Raw genomic sequence first — 21,434 nt, 5'->3', positions numbered from 1 at the left:
GGATACTAGTCAGATGAGACCCCCAACACCATATTGTGATCAGTGCGGCAAGGCCCACTTTGGACTGTGTCGTCGAGGTTCTGATGCATGCTATTCGTGCGGGCAGCCTGGCCATATGATGCGGGATTGTCCTAATAGAGGAGGTGATGGTATGGCTCAGCTGACTGGATCTGTGTCTGGTTCTTCCTCATCAGTTCGACCTCCAGCACGGGGTTTTCAGTAGTCGACAGGTCGTGGTAGGGGTAGAGGTGCAGTGCCGAGTTCGAGTGGTGCTCAAAATCGAACCTATGCTCTAGTAGGTAGACAGGATCTCGAGTCGTCTCCAGATGTTGTTACAGGTATTATATCTGTGTTTTCTTATGATGTATATGCGCTGATTGATCCGGGATCTACATTATCATATGTTACACCCTTTGTGGCTAATAAGTTTGGCATTGAACCTGAATTGATAAGTAAACCCCTCGCGGTATCTACTCCGATAGGAGATTCTGTGATTGCTAGAATGGTATATAGAGGTTGCACTGTGATGATTTGTTGTCGTCAAACCTCGGCAAATTTATTTGAGTTAGAAATGGTTGATTTTGATGTGATAATGGGAATGGACTGGTTGGCCTCATGCTATGCAAATGTTGACTATCGTACGAAGATGGTTAGGTTCCAATTTCCGGGTGAACACGTCATTGAATGGAAAGGGAACATTGCTACACCGAAAGGTAGGTTTATTTCCTATCTTAAGGCAAGGAAAATGATCTCAAAAGGTTACATTTATCATCTCGTTCGCGTTAGGGATGCGGAGGCGAAACCGCCTACTTTACAATCAATCCCTGTGGTCAACGAATTCCCAGATGTTTTCCCAGATGAACTCCCAGGCCTTCCTCCTGAAAGGGAGATTGAGTTTAGCATTGATGTGTTGCCTGACACTCAACCGATCTCTATTCCTCCATACAGAATGGCCCCGACAGAGTTGCGAGAGTTGAAGGTGCAATTGAAGGACTTGCTAGATAAGGGCTTTATTAGGCCTAGCACTTCACCTTGGGGTGCACCAGTCCTATTCGTGCGGAAGAAAGACGGGTCGTTACGGATGTGTATCGACTATCGACAGTTGAATAAGTCTACTATAAAGAACAAGTATCCACTTCCAAGAATTGATGACCTGTTTGACCAACTCCAGGGTGCCAAGTATTTCTCTAAGATTGATTTACGTTCAGGGTATCATCAGGTGAGGGTTAGGGAGAAGGATATTCCAAAGACGGCCTTCCGGACAAGATATGAGCACTTTGAGTTCTTGGTGATGTCGTTCGGGCTAACAAATGCCCCAGCAGCTTTTATGGATCTCATGAATACTATATTCAGGCCCTATCTTGATGTGTTCGTGATTGTATTCATTGATGACATTCTAGTATATTCTCGTTTGGAGGCGGAACATGCGGGCCACTTGCGGATAGTATTACAGACGCTTCAGGATCGTAAGTTATATGCTAAGCTCTCCAAATGTGAATTCTGGCTGAACTCAGTAGCATTCCTTGGCCATGTGATATCTGATGAGGGTATTAGTGTCGACACTCAGAAGATCGATGCAGTAAAGAATTGGCCGAGACCTACAACACCATCAGAAGTCCGCAGCTTCCTAGGACTAGCAGGATATTATAGGCAGTTTGTAGAAGGATTTTCCTCTATGTCATCACCATTGACTAAGTTAACACAAAAAGCTACCAAATTCCAGTGGTCTGACACTTGTGAACGTAGTTTTCAGGAGCTGAAGAATCGATTGACATCTGCACCAGTGCTCACTCTTCCTGAAGGAACAGAATATTATGTGGTATATTGTGATGCCTCAGGTATAGGTTTGGGGTGCGTATTGATGCAGCGTGGGAATGTGATTGCTTATGCATCAAGACAATTGAAGAAGCATGAAAAGAATTATCCAACCCATGATTTGGAATTGGCTGCAGTAATATATGCTTTGAAGATATGGCGGCACTACTTATACGGCGTCCATGTTGACATCTACACAGATCACAAGAGTTTACAATACATCTTCAAGCAGAAAGAGTTGAATTTGAGGCAACGTAGGTGGCTTGAATTATTGAAAGCCTACGACGTCGAGATATTGTATCATCCCGGTAAAGCCAATGTTGTGGCAGACGCTCTCAGCCGTAAATCAATGGGAAGCTTAGTACATATTAAGGCAGGTAGATGGGGGTTGATTAAAGAGCTTCATCAGCTAGCCAATATGAGAATCAGATTGTTAGACTCTGATGACGAAGGTGTTACTGTACAGAATACATCAGAATCATCTTTGGTAGCCGAGGTAAAAACACGACAATATGAAGATCCTATCTTAGTACGATTAAGAGAAAGCATTCAACAGTGTAAAAGTATGGCTTTTGGGATCGGAAAAGATGGGGCACTGAGATACCAGAGCCGATTGTGTGTGCCTAATGTGCCAGGGTTGCGAGAGAAGATTATGAATGAGATTCATCAATCGCGATATTCCATCCATCCCGGCTCGACAAAGATGTATCATGATGTCAAGGAGCAATATTGGTGGGATAATATGAAGAAGTCTATTGCAAAATTTGTAGCCCAGTGTCCCAATTGTCAACAAGTAAGGATAGAACATCAGAAACCCGGTGGATTGCTTCAAAATATAGAGATTCCGACCTGGAAGTGGGAGGTAATTAATATGGACTTCATTATTGGATTACCTCGCTCTTATCATAAGTTTGACTCCATCTGGGTGATAATTGATCGACTTACAAAATGTGCCCATTTTCTGCTAGTGAAGACAACTTACACGGCTGAAGATTATGCAAAGTTGTATATCAAGGAGATTGTTAGGCTTCATGGTGTGCCCATATCTATTATATCAGACCGAGGAGCTCAATTTACGGCTAACTTTTGGAGGTCTTTCCAGAAGGGTTTAGGCACAAAGGTAAATCTCAGCACTGCATTTCATCCGCAGACTGACGGACAGGCTGAACGTACCATTCAGACACTGGAAGATATGCTACGAGCATGTGTTTTAGATTTTAAGGGGAATTGGGATGATCATCTTCCACTCATAGAATTCGCCTATAACAATAGCTACCATTCCAGTATTAAAATGGCCCCATATGAGGCACTATACGGGAGGAGATGTAGATCACCAGTTGGATGGTTTGAAGTCGGTGAAACAGAATTATATGGGCCAGATTTGATTCACTAAGCTATTGAGAAGGTGAAAGTGATACAGGAGCGATTGAGGACGGCACAAAGCAGGCAAAAATCTTATTCTGATGTCCGACGTCGTGATCTAGAGTTTGAGGTTGGTGATTGGGTTTTCCTGAGGATCTCACCAATGAAGGGTATTATGCATTTTGGGAAGAAAGGTAAGCTGAGTCCAAGGTATATCGGGCCGTATAAAATTCTTCGACGGATTGGACAGGTTGCTTATGAGTTAGAATTGCCATCCGAATTGGAATTTGTCCACCCGGTATTCCATGTATCTATGTTGAGAAAATGTATTGGAGACCCTTCTTGAGTCATCCCTATCAAAGATGTACAAGTTACAGAGGACCTATCATATGAAGAAGTGCCAGTGGCGATATTAGATCGGCAAGTCCGCAAGCTGAGAACAAAAGATGTAGCTTCCGTCAAAGTATTATGGAGGAACAAAAATATGGAAGAAATGACATGGGAAGCAGAAGAGGAGATGAAGTCTAAATACCCTTACTTATTCCAGAATGAAGATAACAAGGATGCTGGTGGAAGACAGGATACATTGGAAGAAGAAACGGCTCTATGAGGTAAGCAATAATTTGAGAATACTCCTCCTTAATACAAAATGGTGATATGTAGATAATGTAAATACGCATAGTGCTTTGTGTAGCCTTGTGAAGCCATATGTTGGGCTTAAATTACTTGCAAGTTTTGCTAGTGACCATTTTATAGGGGAAAATTGATCGGAAATTTCCATTGGAATCCACGATGATTTAAACTCCCCATAAACCCTTACATTCGAGGACGAATGTTCCTAAGGGGGAGGGTGTTACAACCCATATCCACATGTGTTAGTTCATGCCATATATTAGTTAACATAAATCCAAGAAGGAATTATCTTTGAGATGATAAGAAGTCAATCCTATTGGTCTTAAGTGATACAAGAGTGTATAAGGGTGATTAACCAGTATTAGAAGTTAAACGAATCAAGGATGTTGTAACTCGTATTTTCAGGTAATCTAGCGGTGCTTAATACACTCAAGAGGTCATTTATTAAGGTATTTTAATCATATAATATCCGTATCATAAGTCTTGAAGTCAAACGAGTTATGAAACAAAAGTCGACAAAAGTTGTCGCAACTTAGGTTCATAATTTTACTTAAACATTGGGTCAAATGTTTCTAATCTTTTCTCATAATTTACAAGGAATTATGGGGTGATCTACCAACCAAATTAAATATCTAGGAGTCTAGTTTCCAACGCATTAAACCGTTCATCGATACGATCTTGGAGTAGATAGATATTCGCGTTTTCGCGAGACTGCGCCAAGCACCTCTCTATGGGGCCCACTAAGTCGGTTTAAGATATTTGGACCTATATAGGATGACTCCAACCCGTTTTAAGTCATTTCTTTTCACTATTTTCAGACCTTAGAACCCTAGGAACATCCTCTCAAGGTTCTCTCAAGATTCAAGACCCAAAAAGGGCAAACAACACAAATCAAGTGTCGGGAATTCCGTGGCGCTAGTAAGTCTCTTGTTCTTCTTGTTGTTGCTCATTTTTGTGTCGTTCCAGCTCGTGTGGGAGGTTGTTTTAAAGGGTTTATGTTCTGTAAATACTCCCTAATGTTCTTAATATCAATCCTAGGTGATTTCAAGCCTTCTAAAGTGATTCTAGTGCCGAAAAACACTAATTGATCGCTAGTTTCATTTTTTTGTTGTTGTGGCAGCATTGGAGGGATATTTCTTGGAAATTTAAGGTCAAATTGGAGTTGTTCTTTCTGTATAAAGGTAAGTAACCTCTTAATCTATATGTATTTAAGATTATCCAAGTTGCGGCTAAGCCATTGAAGCTAGAACTTGTGAGATATATATCGAAAGGCTTGGTAGTAATGTTATTGTTTTGTGGACTGTTTTGCGTTGTTGTTGGGCTGCATATTTTACTACTATCTTGTGGAGTTTTGGAGGAGGAAGGGTGTGGAGAAACACCATATATATGTAGGGTTATGGGCTGATAGTTATTCGTAACATTTCCAGGTTGTTTGACACGACTACGGTGGTCGTCGTATGTATGGAGTGATTAGGCTGTGTGTGGACTATTTTGGGAGGCTCAATATGTTTATTATTGATGTTGTTTGGGCTGTTTGGTGACTGTTTTGAATGGTGTGAGGTCATATATATAGGGGAGGTGCTGTCCGTTTCATCGTAAAATAGGTTGTGGTCGATACATAATAGTTATGACGCTTAAATGATAACGATAGTATCGTTTCTCTTATTGTAGACTAAGGAGTTTTGACAATTGCATAGCTTGAGATTGGGGCAGTATATACAAGGTATGTGAGGCTATCCCTTTCCTTCTTTTGCACGACTCCGATTGTACATAATGTAATGAACGAGCTTCCAAAGATACTCTACTCTTAGAAGCTAACAGTACTTACATTGTTTTCCCTCTTATGGAACGATTGATGTTAATGTTGCTTCTCTTATTCTTATGTTATCAATGTTATTGGTACTTCCTGATTCTTATAAGGTTCATAGTGAAGAGTTAGTCCTAATAACGTGTACAGAGGATACCAACCTTACGTCACTCCGAAAGGTTTAGAATGTGATTCCATGAGTCGAGCATGCATTATATATATGTATCTATTTTACTCTACCGAGCCACGCTATAGTTGGCCGGGTACGGCACCTATTGTGCAACCACTGATCATTTGGGTTTTACCGAGCTCCACGTGGCCGGGTACGATTCTACCGAGCCTATTATGGCCGGGCACGATATGTTGATGATGAGGTCCACAGAGGCGAATGCTTTAAAGGTTTATATATTTATACATATGTATCATGCATTTCATGTAAGTAGCCCTCAGAGGTACTAAGATATTACAGGTTGTATATTCTCTATCCTTGCTTACATTACTGATCGCATTTATGGTTCCTTGCCTTACATACTCAGTACTTTATTCGTACTGACGTCCTTTTATTCGTGGACGCTGCATGTCGTGCTGCAGGTCCTGATAGACAGGCAGGTGCAGCTCCCCACCACAGCAGACTGTCCAGTTCAGCGGTGATTGGAGAGATCCCTTCTCCGGACTTGCCTTGGTCTTGGTATGCAATTTTTGTTATAGACATTATGGGTATGTCGGGGCCCTGTTCCGGCTATGTTGCAACACTTATGTTCTGTTAGAGGCTTATAGACAGGTGTCGTCTCATGTATAGTTTGGTATGCCTTGTCGGCTAGTTTTTGTTGTATAGTCTTTCATAGTAGCGAGGTAGCTCATACCTTATACGTAGTTTCTTGATTGTCTGGTCATCCCCTTCTATGTATGTTCTTGCCGTCATATTTTATTGCTGGTTGTCCATGATCTAGGTCTACCATTTATATTGATCTCGTCAGCCTTAAAAGATAATAATGAAGGTTAGATGAAATGTACGTTGGTGCTCGGCAAGTGTGGTCGGGTGCTAGTCATGGCCGTTCAGTTTAGGTCGTGACATCGATAACCCAATAAGAATTAATAAAATTATGACTTTACCCTTTAGTATATACAAATGCTAGGGCTTCAGTTCATTCTCTCCTATTCTTTTTCAACTGCACTCTTCAGTTGCTTCATCGTCATTCTTCATAGACCTTACTAGTTACTCCTAGCGTAAGTCTTTAGTATACTATATGTGAATTCTTCTCTTTTTTTGCTTAACTCCAGTGAATTGTCTTCTCTTTTTTACTTAACTCTAGATTGAGTTATCTTATTGGGTAAACCGATAACCGAACCAATAATGATCGATAACTGATTAACCGATACCCGATAATTGATATCTTATCGGTTTATCAAGTTTGTAAACCGATAACCAATATGCTAAACCGATAATATTCATAACCGAATTGAACCGACCGATGCCCACCCCTACTCTGCGTCCCCTCCGTTTCCTCTTCTTCATCTTCTCCGGCGGGAATCCCTTGGGGGATTGAGCTGGGAACCTAGTAGAGGTAGAGGTCGAAGGAATCACCCTCGAGGATGGGTGCTCGAGGGGGCAGCACTCGAGGATGCTGATATCAGAGAAGGATCTTCGAGGGTGGACCGGGTCCTCGGGTTTCATCACATGTACATCCTTCCGTTCCTCCTGTAGATCTCTGTAGGCTTTTGTATTTGTATGTAAGGACCCCTCAAAGGCTATTGTACACGGATCTTTATGAATATGATTATATTTCATTGACTTCTGCTTTCGATTCTTGCTTTGTAATTGCATGTTCTCATTCCCTTCGAGGCCTTTTGAATGCCTTCCTTCATTTTTTAACTACTAATATCTGATTTGGGCGCGAGCTTTCTTTCCGATCCTCTGCTGATCGACATGGCTCTCTTTTGAACCATTGCCGTACCTCGGACCAATCTTGGATCAATTTGATAGACCCAGGCAGTCGGGACCCTCCAAGCTGTATGGAGATAATACACCGAATTCCGGGGCCTTTGGGAACGTTATCCTGAAAGAAGGTCAGTTTTGGGTACCTGGGGGGTCCCTTTTTGATCTTGATACAGATAGCCTTCTTAAAATGTATAGGACGAACTTCTGCTAAGGAGTTGCCTGTACTCGAGTGCTGCCTTGGACCTTCATAGAGCTTTCATGATCGGAGCTTCCTGTGGTTATTCCTCTTTCTAGAAAGGGGGAACCACGAGACCAGGTACTTGCCTTGCGTCGAGTGATGGCGTTGAAAGCTTCCCGAAGTCCGACTTCCCTTTGGCGGGGATCCTCGGGGTAGAGCACTGTCTCGAGATTGGAGATAATACGGACAATTCCTCGAGTCATGTCTTCTCGTCGAAAGATGCTTTTGGGATCGGGTATCACCCTGTCGATCTGCATCAAGGCTGTAGGTTTCTCGAGGCTCACTTCGGGTAGGTGAGTCATCGCTGCTTCTCGCATATATGTGGGGCGGCTTCGACATCTTCGCAAGACCTCACTATTTTTAGATAGCTGCTCTTTTCGCTTTGGCATAGGGTTCTTCATTTCTTCAGGCGCAAAAAGTGTTGGTGCACGCCCTTGCTTCGCATTTATGGTGTCTTTTATAAGAGGGGAACATCTGGATATGGTGAGAAAATACTTTGGATGGAGCGAGGGGATTGCGCTACAGGTGCTTCCCTTAGATGAGAGTATTACGGACTCTTTAGCGTATATCTATATACTTTCGCGTTTGGTCCCCTTGATAGGGTTGTGCTTGATTTTTGCTTGAAGTATCGGGTTACTTTGGCGCAGATACATCCGTTGTTTTGGCTGGTGGTGCTGATGATGAGGTTCTTTGCGGAGAAGGCTGGGCTTGAATTTACGCTTAACCATCTCGTCAGGCTATACAGACCCTTTCATCACTAGGGCCTACTAACCCTGAGGTGCCTTTCATCCATGCTTTTGTAGTTGGCAACAAAGAGGACGGGGGTCGAGAGTGGGCCGGTTGGTTTATCCAGGTCCGAATGGTCGACATTATCCCCGTGGAGCTTTTGCCATTTCCCGAAGGGTAGAATTATGCACTTGAGTGGAGCGTTTGGTGCTTTTTTAGATTTTGCCTATAGCGAAAATAAGTTGAGTAATAACATTGTCTCCCTTGTTGCAGCAACTTCATGGATGCCAGGCGAAGTCCTTGACCTGCCCGTGTGGGTCCGGAGGCTGGTGACCCATTCGTCCTGCAATGAGCGTCGGTGGCGAGCTGTATTCCATGCCAGATGGGGAGCGAAATACCAAGGTATGTGCGCATGCTGCCTTTTGACTTGACCTTCGTATATTTGAGGTAACGTTTTCCCCTTTCATTTGTACTGGATTTTCCTCTTGTAGATATCGGGCGGTTCCTTGGGATGAGGCAATGCTGTTTCAAAGAGGGGAAGGATTCGTCGGCCTCCGAGCCGAGAGACGATGGCAATAAGAGGGATCGGCACCTGCGGTGTGATGGAGATTTTAGTGTCGCTAATCGGGCCTGTGTTTCTGAGGAGAGGGCATAGTCCAAGTATGCTGCTCCCGGAGTACCTGATTTCCGATCAGCGGTTCCTTTGAGTGAATATGCTATGCCCGAGGTCGGTTCTCCTGGGGTCGAAGAGGCAGGATCAACAGGAGTATGTTCCGACTTCAAAGAAGTCCGTCAGCTTCACTTTGTGGTGAGTTTAGGTGCAGTTCCCCTGTATTTTGTGTCCTCCTCCCTCTATTGAACTTTCCTTGTGCAGGCCTGTGATAGGCTTATGTTTGAGCTACTCCGTCAAGGGGTCAGGCTTCAGAAAATTCTGGATGATGGCGAATCCCTTAGGCTCCTTAGCGAGGAGAAGGATGTTGAATTGCAGCATTGGCGATATGAGGTGTACTGAAGCTTGAATTACTAGAGCTATTTGATGGAGAAGGTAACTTTCTGCAACTCGTGCTTTGCTCCCTCTAGACCTTAAGGTTAACCCTCTTTTTGTTATATTAGCTATAAAAAAGGACGGAGGCCTTGGAGTACCTTAACGGCGACGTCGATCGCGTCAGAACTGCCTGTGGTGAGCTAAGGGCTCAAGTGCAAGCTCAAGCTTTAGAGGAGGCAGGTGCCTCGTCCAAGGTCCCCGCCTTTGAAGCCCAACACTGCTTGGCTCATGATAATGCCAAAGTTCAAGCAGATATGATTAGGAATCTTGAATCTGATCTCTCGAAGATCAGGGTTGAGATAATTGATGCCCAGGCTGAAGCGGTGCTAAACCGAACCAAGGCTGATCAGGAGATGGCAATTCGTACGAAAGATGATGCGGACGCTCAACCCAAGCTGAAGCGAGCCCTCGACCGAGAGAAGAGGATCGAGGAATATATTCATCGTAGATCTCGAAAGAAGTACTCGAGGAGATTGGTGCGAGGGGCTTCGTTCTCTCATAGGAATTGGCTCGAGCAAGGGCGGACGAGTGTGCCACGCAGTCACTTCTTGCTAACGAGGCGAAGATTGAACTCGGCAAGTTGTAGCCCTTTGGAGCGGAGCGTAGATTTTGCCGTTTTGTCGCTTTGTTTTTGATATATGTTGAGCATGTCTGTAGATAGAGAGTGCGCCTTTTTTTGCATATGTAATATAAGAGGAAACTAGAAGCTTTATTTCTTCAGCATCTCTTTTCTGTTATTTCTTTTGACCAAGCAGGCTGGTTTCGATGTTTGGCGGGATCCTCGTAGGTCTAGAACTGATCGGATAGGCCCGGGGGCTCTTAAGTGCGATCCTTGATGTGTGAAGGTGGTAGGGCCTCCGTGCTTTGCCCGGCTGTTTAGGCTTAGTCTATGAGTCGGGCTTCGACTCGATCATTCTTGCCCTTAAATCATCTATGCCCGTGCAGGCAGGTAGTAATTGTTCCCATTTCTTGCCCTTGGGCATTTTCCCTTTAGACTATTTTGGGTCCAGTCTCCGAGTCGCATTGCGATTCGAGCTTTAATTGACCCTCAAGTTCTTTCCTGCCTGCATGGGCGGACGGTGATGGCCTTCTGTGCTTTGGGTGGAAGTGACCTTATAGGTGGGTGGCCCGGAGGCTCACTCGGCTGGCGATAGTGGCATTTATGCCGTGCCCTTAGGCATATTATAGTTTAGCCATTTCAGGTCCAGTCTCCGAGTCGTGTTGTGATTCGAGCTTCAATTGACCCTCAAGTTCTTTCCTGCCTATATGGGCAAATGGCGATCGCCTTTCGTGCTTCGGGTTGAAGTGACCTTACAGGTGCGTGGCCCGGAGGCTCACTCGGCTGGTTGACAGTGGCTTTTATGCTGTGCGCATATTGTAGTTTAGCCATTTCCAGTCCAGTATTCGAGTCGCATTGCGATTCGAGCTTTAATTGACCCTTAAGTATTTTTGGGCCGGTGATAGTGCCTCTTATACTATTTTGGTCGTCGAGACCTCTCTATATGTGGCCCGGAGGCTTGTAGTTAACTGTTTTGGATACGGACTTCAAACCGGGTTACGATTCGAGCTCATTTTAATCCTCAAGTTGTCAATTTTTTAGCTGGCGACAATGGCTATTACGTTGTTTGGTCGTAGCGACCTTTTAATATGTGGTCCGGAGGCTTGCTTAGCTGACGACAATGGCTCTTACACTGTTTTTTGCCCGTGGGCTTTTTGTAGGCTTTATTTTCCACTTGTTAAGGTCTTTTGAAAGATTTTTTCCTGACCCGTCGTCAGTTCTGAGAGAACCTCGATTTCAAGTCGTTATCGGCGATGTTTCGAGCACCTCGGAAGGTTTATAGCTCGTAGGCTGAGTAGGTCAAAGCCATGTGATTTGGAGCTGTCATGGTCGAATCTCGTTTTTGCCTGTTAAGGGAAGCCTGTTTTAACCGGTTCTTTCCGAAGTATATTTAAAGTAGTAGCCTGCGATATTTGTTTAGCGACGGTCGGGCGTCCCTAAGTCGCGTTAGTTTGGCTGTATCAGCCGTTTTGACCGTGGTCATATGTGTTTGGCCGTAGCCATTTTTGATCTTGAGTGACAGTTTAGGCATCTACACCGAGGGTATGCCCTTTCGGGATTCTTACAAATGCGACGTATAGCCTAAACTTCGGGATTTTCATGCATGTTGAGTTCTTACAGTTTTTGTAATGTAGAATAGATTTGGTTACACTGAGTCTACCCGCTAGAGGTCATACAGTTTTGAATTTTCCAGCGCATGGCGATTGGTGATGAATGACATTCTCCGAGTCATCGAATTTGTTTAAGCGTGAAGACCGCTTTTTGTGAGCTTGGAGTTGCCTTGTAGGGGCTTTATGAGCCCGGATTTCCAACCCTAGGGTTGTGCGAGTGTTGAATTGCTGACGCTAAGTCTCCGAGTGTCTCAGGACGCGTTTGGTGGAAAGGCCCCTGTTGGGGGCATACTTGAGATTTCCTTGTTTGGAGAATAAGATGTTGAAAAGATATTCGTTTATTGCTTATTGTAGACATACATTGCTTTATTGTCGTGAGCTTGGCTTCTCAGACCATTTGATCTGGTACATAATTCCTTGTCGAGACTTAGTCCGCCGTTTCCCGGTCCTCCCGAGGGCACGATGCCCTTAGAAGAAGATCACCCTTCGTCGTTGGACTGTAGAAGAAGGCTAGCGACCTTGTCGGATCCTCCTCTAGGAGTACGCTGCTCTGCTAATAATCTTGCTGACAAGGCACTCTTCGGGGCGACAACCCGATTGAAGGGAAAGAGCGCGGCGGACCCTTTTTCAAGGCCTATGGATCTCCGGGTGGAGTTACAACCTTCGAATGTCTTGGCCAGCTGTCTGCATACAGGTTAGTGAAAAAATAACAAGGGAATAAAGCAGTTCTTCCTCACCGCGGGACGCGTAGGCGATGTTTTGAGATTCGGTACATTTCTACACTTCCAAGGTATGAGCCCCGATACAGCCATCCGTTGTGTCTTATCAGGTTTGGCCGAAGATATGGTTTGCTTACCCTTTGATCCTTCTGAGGGTTGGGGCATTGATGCCGGCGGCGTGCCATATGGTGAAGAATTTCCTCTCGTTGGATATTTCTTTTTGTTGACTTATTTTAGTTCTGCCCTTTGCGAGGGGTTCCATGATTTTGGCGAAACGGAGCTGACGCTGTCTCCGGCTGGTGTGCCGGCGATCGTCTGAATAAGAATTCCGTGCTTTGCGCCTCCTCTGATGGTACAGAGCTCGACTTCCTGGCCCGAGCTCATACGGGCTGTATCAAGAGAATGGTCTTTGTGGCGATTCGTCATTTGGAATTCGCCAGGAATTTGGGATGCGGGAGTGATTTTGGTCCGTTAGCCCGGATCGCCTTATTGACTTTGGTCCAACATTGTTGTTGTACATGATTGAACCACCTGAATTCATGAACACATGTTTTATTTGAAATAGATCAAATGAGGGAGAGGGTTACCAATGCATCAATGTGATGCCGAGGCGAAGTCTCGATGTCTTTTTCCCTGAATGTAAGGGTGTCCTCCAGAATACTTCCCCGGACCTATCTTTTTCTAACGGCAAACATTTTCACTTTCCATTATAAGAGTCCACGGAGGGTGTCGCCACTCCTTCACTGTCGTGGTAATAAGTCGTGGCTTGTTCACTTCATCCTTCCCGGTTGCCTTCCTTACTTGGGGATGTACTCGAGCCTGACCGTTTGATGGTACTCGGCAGTGATTTTTACTAGGTAACACAGCTGTCGTCTTTCCGAGATGGGGGTTATTCTTGACCCCGTGGCCGCACGCGCCCAGCGGTTCCCATGTCGAGTTGTAGTTCTCTTGAAAGGGTCTTGGTCGAATAGGCCTGAGTCACTCAGTGTCCCTAGTTTTGCTTATGGTGATAATGATATTTGGTATAGCAATGTTGAGACCATACTCTAATGGGCAGGGCTCCTCTGTCGGCTGTGCCTCATCAGATCCGGTTCCACTGAAGGTTCCTCGAGGATGTTTCCCTCGAAATATTTCCTTACCGTTGCGAGGTAGGTTGCATCTTGTGGCGTTCCTCCCATTTGCGGCACATGGATGGTACCTCCATCTGTTTAACATTAGTTTCTTTGCTGGGAGCCTGCTTGGGTATACCGGGCCTGTATAGGCTCCCAGACGGTTGTCCATGGCCCTGATTCGTGGCCGGTGCTGGGTACGGGAATTTGACTAGGTCTCGGCTGGGTATCTGTTTAAGCTTCGTTTTAAATGACCTATAGTCATCAGACACGCTTCGTTTAAACTTCGGGCGAAGGCTTGGGTTGCCCAGCCATCCGAAATCGGGAGCGATCTCATTCCTCCTATCAGGGAATGAGGTGTGACCTCCTGTGGTGTTTCACTCTATCTTTGTTTGGCCTCAGACGTGTCGGGCTCTTCCATTACTGTTTCGATGGCATCGGTGTGTGCTCCTGTAGAGGGATCTGCTGATATGGTAACGAGTTTGTGAAGTCAGGCGCTAGGCTGCGGTGCCACATCATGGTTTCTCTCAAGAGTGTTTCCCCGAACTTTTTCAACGGGATGGGCCCGAACTCATCATCTTGAAGGTCGTTGTTATTTTTTGCATATGTGTAAGCGGTGGTGCACTCGTTAGGATCTGAGGTCTTGTCACACCTAGGGAGTTCTAGCGTTCCGTATTTTCGTGAAGCGGGTTCCAGGACTGCTTCCCTGGGAGATAACTGTTGCATGAGTCTCCACGAACCTGACTTGATTCTCTTGGAGAGATCCTCTAGCGTCTTCATTGTGGCGGGGTTCGTTATCGATCCGTTGTTGCTTGATCTTTTGGGTACTCGTTCGACGTAGGAGCTGTTTCCGACGCTACTATGCTGGGTATCACTGGATGGCTCTGCAACTGAGCGATAGCCAACTGCTGTGCCTGCAATATTTCGAAAATGTCATGAAGAATAACTTCCTGTGTTTCCTGAGCCGTGGTTTTTTTGGGCTTCCTGTTGGTTGATATGCTGACTGCTCCCATTGGTGTGTGAGGCCTCGTTGACCTGCTGAGCGCCTCACGAACCTGCGCCCACTAGAATTGGCCCAAATGCGTTATCGGGGTTCCGTGGCGTCGTGCCAACCATTGAAATAGCCTCACTGTTTTCGTCGTGATTTTCGGGGTGGTCGTTCTCGACTTCGTTTACCGAGCCAGACATTTTGACCTGAAATCAAAGGATCTTGGACAAGAAAAAGTGTGAAAGATAATGTGCATTTGTGCAAAGAAAATAGCAAGAAAATAATCTCTATTATTTTTAGCCCCACGGTGGGCGCCACACTGTTTACTGTAAAAATGGTAACAACAATTAAATTTGTAGATAGGATTCTAAAAATACGTGATCTATTCTCGAGCTAGTTGTTAGAACTGTTGAAGCTAATAATATAGAGTTTAACGATTAAATATAAGCTAAAATGAGATAATAGCCGAACCGAAGGACCTGCTGCCCGTATATAGATCTGGTCGATGAGGGACCTCAGAGTCGGCGTCAGGGTCGAGCTCGAGCTATCGGGGATAGTCGGGGATGGGATAACAGTTGAAGATATAATTAAACAAAGCTCTTCATGGCCACTACGAAGGTATATAATGAAGAACAAGTAAGAAAGCGATGGATATCGAGGCGACCTCGGGCCAGTGAGAATGAACAATTTAGAAAGAAAAGGGAGAGAAAGAGAGATATTATTGCACTTGTGGAGAAATAGAGCAACATCAGTCCCTTACAAGGTAGGGTGAGTCCTCTTTATATAGGAGGGGAACTCGGCTGCAAGTACATGGAGATTAAAATAGAGTGCAGAGATGGGATGGCTTGACGCGACGCCTCAGCATAGGCTCTGGATAGGCCGACCCTGTCAAGCTTAGCCGTGTGCCTTGGAAGCTTTCCCCTCTGTCCTGGCTTCAATCTTTGTTTTCTCTGAGTCAGGCCTCGACGAGCCCCGAGGTCAGGAACTCGGTCGTAGCTTCCCATCCTTGGGGTCTCGAGGCGTTCTTCCGAAATGACTTGACAGTAAGAAATCAAGTCCTCTGATTTTGCCGCGTACGCTAATCTTCCCGAACTATGCAAGATCTGATTCATGTTCCTAGATGATACGTAGGCAACCCACATCAGGTTCGATCGAATGATTTTGAAAAAAAAAAGAGAAAAAGAAAAATGGAAAAAAAAGAAAAAGAAAGAGAGTGTTTATTCTAACATGTTTGTTATTTTGGAATAAAAGCTAGTCAAAGGTGGTTGTTCTGTTGGTTTGCAATGGCAAGGCACAAAAATAATCCAAGATCTCTCGAAAAAGGAATTGTTGAGCATAATTGTTGTTGATCCAAGGTCACAAAAAGGCAGTAGGCAATTTGGCGGTGAAAAATCAAAAATGGAGGCAAATGTGGGGTTGATTTTACCAGATTTGAGCAATAGGATGTGATGACCTAAAAGGTCATCACTCATTTTGAAAGTAAATTCTGTGTTCCGAGGCCTTAAAAACCTTTTTTGTCTTACCTCGATTTGCGTGCGCAGATTGGACGCATTTCTGAAAAACTTTTATGTGAAATCTAAGTAAAATAAGGAAATTGACCTTTAAAATTAATTAAAGTTGACTTAAGTCAACATTCTTGGTAAACGGATCTGGACCCGTGATCCGACGGTCTTGTAAGGTCAGTATTGAAATATGGACTTGGGCGTATGTCCGGAAGTGAATTCCGAGGTCCCAAGCCCGAGAAATAAATTTTTGAAAGAAGTTGTATCACTGAAAATATAAGAGTTTATGGAAATTTGAAGATTTTTGAATTTGATGATATCGGGCCCGTATTTTTGGTTCCGGAGTCCGATACAGGTTTGTTATAATAATTAAGTTGAATCTGTGAAATTTGGTAAAGATCGGAATTGATTTGGTATAAATCGGACGTATAGTTGAGAAAATAGAAATTTTGATTTTCTTGAGTAATTTTATGAATTTGAGGTTGAATTTGTAGTTGTTGATGTTATTTTGATGATTTGATCGCACAAGCAAGTCCGTATAATATTTTGGACTTGCGTGCATGTTTGGTTTGGAGTCCCGAGAGTGGAGGTGAGTTTTGGATAGGCCACATAGTGAAATTTAACTTAGAAAAATTGCTGGTGTGTTGCAGGTTTGCAGGCTTCGCAATTGCAAAGCCTGGCTCACAAATTCAAAGAAATATCGCAATTGCGAAGATGGGCTTGGCAGGGAGACCTTCGCATTTGCGAAGCTCAATGTCGCAAATGCGACTTTAGCAGGGATCGCAATTGCGAATGATAGTTCGCTTTTGTGAAGGAAGAAGAGCGGGCCTACCTTCGCATTTGCGAAGCCTGGGCCGCATTTGGGAGTTCGCATTTGCGAACCTGACATTGCAAATGCGATAACATCACTTGTGCAAATTATAACTTAGACAAAATTTCTTCATTTTTCAAACTCTCTCAAACCTTAAGGTGTCTTGGGCGATTTTCCAAAGAAAATTTCTTTTCCAAATTTTTAGTAAGTCAGTTCTAACTCATTTCTTTCAATCCGCTCTACTTTTTTACATGATTTCATTTCAAAATCAAGGGTTTTTTTCATAGGAAATTGGGTGATTTTGGGTAGAACATAAGATTTTCAAATTTTGGGGATTTAGACCTCGATTTGAGGTCCGATTTCAAAATAAATTATATATTTGAGTTCGTGGGGGAATGGGTGATCAGGTTTTGGTTCGAACCTCAGGTTTTGACCAAGCGAGCTCAGGGTCGATTTTTGACTTTTTGGGAAAATCATTAGAAAACCTATTTTCATGCATTAGAATTGGTTTATTTAGTATTTATTCATATAGTTAAGTAAATTGTGACTAGATACAAGCGAACTGGAAGTGGAATCGAGGGGTAAAGTGGTAGTTGAGGCTTGATTATGTTCGTGGCATTGAGGTAAGTATTTGGTCTAACCTTAGCTTTGCTCAAGTTGAGATTTATGTTGTGAAATGATTTTTGAAACAAGGAGATGTTTATGATATTGTTTCCCTTGCCGGGATGTTATTGCTTGTGATATTGTTTCCCTTGCCAGGATTCTATTATGATTTTATTGATTCCCTTACCCGAATTTCTTTGTAATTGTTGCTTGGGTAAGGAAGAGTGGAAAGCATAAAGGGTGATGCCGTTCGTGATATTTGTGAGTGAGTGTTGGTGCACAAAGGGTGATGCCGTGCCATGATATTAGTGATAATGCATGAAGGATAATGTCGTGCCATGATTATGTGAGGTAAAAACATGAATGGTGATGTCGTGCCGAATCTATTGATTCTTATGGTGAGAATGAGAGTAAAAGCACGAAGGGTGATGACGTGCCCTTGTTATTGTTCTCCTTATTTTTGCTTATAGTTGAATTATGGTGTTCTTTATGCTTCTCTACTGAAATTCTATTTGTACCTGATATTCCCCGCATCATGTTTCCCCTTTCCATCTTTAACTGCCAGTTTATGTTATTATTACTTGCCGTATATGATTTAACTGCATAGGTTTATTTGGTAGTCTTGTCCTAGCCTCATCACTACTTTGCCGAGGTTAGGCTCGACACTTACTAGCATATGGGGTCGGTTGTGCTGATACTACACTCTGCACTGTGTACAGATCCTGGTGCTGGAGCATTTGGACCATAGAGAGGTTGTTGGCTTCAATACAGCGGACACCCGAGGTAGTGCAAACGTTCGCAGGCCTTGGCATCCCTATCTATCTTTTCCATTCTATTTTTATGTATTTTAGAGACAGACTTGTATTTTCCATTCAGACAATTGTTTGTAGTATTCGCAGATGGTCTGCGACATTGTGACACCAATTCTGGGTAGAGTTGAATTTTGGATTTTCGTACTAGTAATTAGTTAAACTATTAGATTTTGTCTTCCGCATTTCTGTTTTTCATGATTAATCCGTTGTTGATCACATGTAAATTCTTAAATGTTAAAAGGTTAAGGAAAAAAGGGCAATAAAACTTGTAATATTCGGCTTGCCTAGCTTTCATGATTAGGCGCCATCACGACTTCCGAGGGTGGAAAATTAGGGTCGTGAAAAGTTGGTATCAGAGCTCTAGGTTGCTTAGGTCTCACAATTCACGGACAAGCTTAGTAGAGTCTGAGGGATCGATACAGAGACGTTTGTGTTTATCCCCTAGAGGCTACAAAATTAGGAAAATTTTCACATCTATTATTTCCTATCGTTCGACTTGATTTCTCAATGCTAATTGAACTTTAACTCTATTTTTTCACAGATGGTGAGGACACGTACCGCTTCATTAGCTGACCAGCAGTCCGAGCCCCCAATAGCAGCTCCTACGAAGGGCAGAGGCTGAGGCCGTTCTAGGGCTCGAGGCAGAGGCAGAGATCAGCCTAGAGCTCGAGCAGCAGCACCAGCGGCGGAGAATCAGGTTGAGTTAGGCGACGAGGTTCTAGCCCAGACATTTCCAGCAGGACTAGCTCAGGTCCCAGAAGGGTTCATCACCACCTCGGTACTTTAGGATGCTCTAGTCTGTCTAGTGGGTCTTAAGGAGAGCTTCACTCAGGCAGACATATTTCCTGTAGCGCCAACTATCTCTCATGATGGAGGAGGAGCTCTAACTCTTGTTACTCACACTCTGGAGCCGATGACTCCCCAGTTTCAGAATCCAGCAGCTCAGTCAGTTGGGGTAGTTCAGTCGGGTGTTATGGCACAGACCGGTGAGGGACCAACTATGTCTACTGATGCCTTGTGGAGGTTGGATAGGTTCACCAAGCTTTTTACTACCACTTTTGGTGGTACACCTTCTGATGATCCCTAGGATTATTTGGACAGCTGTCATGAGATTCTACGGTATGTGGGGATAGTGTAGACCAATGGGGTCGACTTTGCTTCTTTTCGTCTGTCTAGATCCGCCAAGACTTGGTGGAGAGATTACTGTTCGGCTAGACTAGTTGGGTCACCGGCTTTGACTTGGGATCAGTTTTCTCTGATATTTCTGGAGAAGTTTCTTCCTATCTCTCAGAGGGAGAACTATCAGAGGCAGTTTGAGTGTCTCCAGTAGGGTTCTATGACTGTCACTCAGTACAAGACCAGATTTATTGACTTGCCCCGTCATGCTCTTCTTATACCTTCCACTAAGAGAGACAGAGAGAGAGTGAGGAGGTTCATTAAGGGACTCGTTCAGCCTATTTGATTGTAGATGGCCAAGGAGACGGGGAGCGAGATTTCTTTTCAGGATGCTGCCAATGTGGCCAGGAGAGTTGAGATGGTTCTATCATAGGGGAGTGGTCAGAAATCTGATAAGAGGCCTCTTCATTCGCGCAGATTCAGTGGTGCCTCGTCTGGAGGCAGGGATTCTTTTGGTAGGGGCCATCCTTCAAGGTCGTTTCATTCAGCACTACAGGCTTCTTATAGTTCTCCAGGTGGCCGTGGTTCTCATATGTAGTATTCTTATTAGCTGTCCTACATTGTATCGCCGACTCCTATTAGTGCACCTCCACTCCAGAGTTTTCAGGGTCGTCAGTCCCAACAGCCGAGGGCTTGTTATACTTGTGGCGACACAAGGCATATTTCTAGATTTTGCCCTCGAGCACCGAGCAACTCTCAGCATCAGGGTTCCTGTGCCATGGTTCAGGCACCGAGTGTTTGACTGCCCGCTCCGCCAGTTAGAGTTAGAGGTAGAGGTGCTAGAGGTGGAGGTAGTGGTATTAGAGGTAGAGGTCAAGCCACTAGAGGTGGAGGCCAGCCAGTAGGAGGCCGTCCCAAAGATGTAGTTCAGAGTGGTGGGGCCCGGTCCCGATTTTATGCTCTTCCAGCCAGGCCTGAGGCTGAGGCCTCCAATATAGTTATTACATGTACTATTCTGGTTTGTAGTAGAGATGCTTCAGTTCTATTTGATCTAGGATCTACATACTCCTATGCATTATCTTATTTTGCATCATATTTGGTCATGTCTAGTGATTCCTTCAGTGCTCCTATATGTGTGTCTACACTGGTGGGTGATTTTATTGTGGTAGATCGTGTCCATCGTTCATGTATAGTTGTGATTGGGGGTCTTGAGACCCGAGTAGATTTGTTACTTTTGGATATGGTTGATTTTGATATAATATTGGGAATGGATTGGTTATTACCTTACCATGCTATCTTGGACTGTCATGCCAAGGTTGTGGCCTTAGCCTTGCCGGGTCTACTTTGTTTGGAGTGGAGAGGGACTCCTGGTCATTCTACCAGTAGAGTTATTTCATATATGAAGGCTCGACATATGGTTGATAAGGTATGTTTGGCCTATTTGGCGTATGTTCATGATTCTAGTGTTGAGGTTCCTTCTATGAATTCTGTGTCTGTTGTTCATGAGTTTCCTTAGGTATTTCCTTCAGACCTTCGGGGGATACCACCTGACAGGGATATTGACTTTTGCATTAATTTGGCTCCGGGAACTCTGCCTATTTCTATTATACCATATCGTATGTCACTGCCTGAGTTGAAAGAATTGAATGAGCAGTTGTAAGGCTTTCTTGATAAGGGCCTTATTAGACCTAGTGTCTCTCCTTGGGATGCGCCGGTATTGTTTATTAAGAAGAAGGACGGATCGATGAGGATGTGTATAGATTATTGGCAGTTGAACAAGGTCACAATCAAGAATAAGTACCCATTGTCGATGATTGATGATTTGTTTGATCAACTTCAGTGTGGCAAAGTATTTTCGAAGATTGATTTGAGATATGGCTACCATCAATGGAGGATTAGGGCATCTGATATCCCTAAGATAGCTTTCCGCACTCGGTACAGACATTATGAGTTCTTGGTGATGTCATTTGGGTTGAAAAATACCCCAGCAGCTTTCATGGATTTGATGAACCGAATGTTAAATCCTTACTTGGATTCCTT

The sequence above is a fragment of the Nicotiana tabacum genome, chromosome 18, assembly GCF_000715075.1.
Source record: "Nicotiana tabacum cultivar K326 chromosome 18, ASM71507v2, whole genome shotgun sequence".
NCBI lineage: Eukaryota > Viridiplantae > Streptophyta > Magnoliopsida > Solanales > Solanaceae > Nicotiana > Nicotiana tabacum.
The sequence above is the reverse complement of the archived record's forward strand: the minus strand, read 5'-3'. Positions refer to the sequence as shown.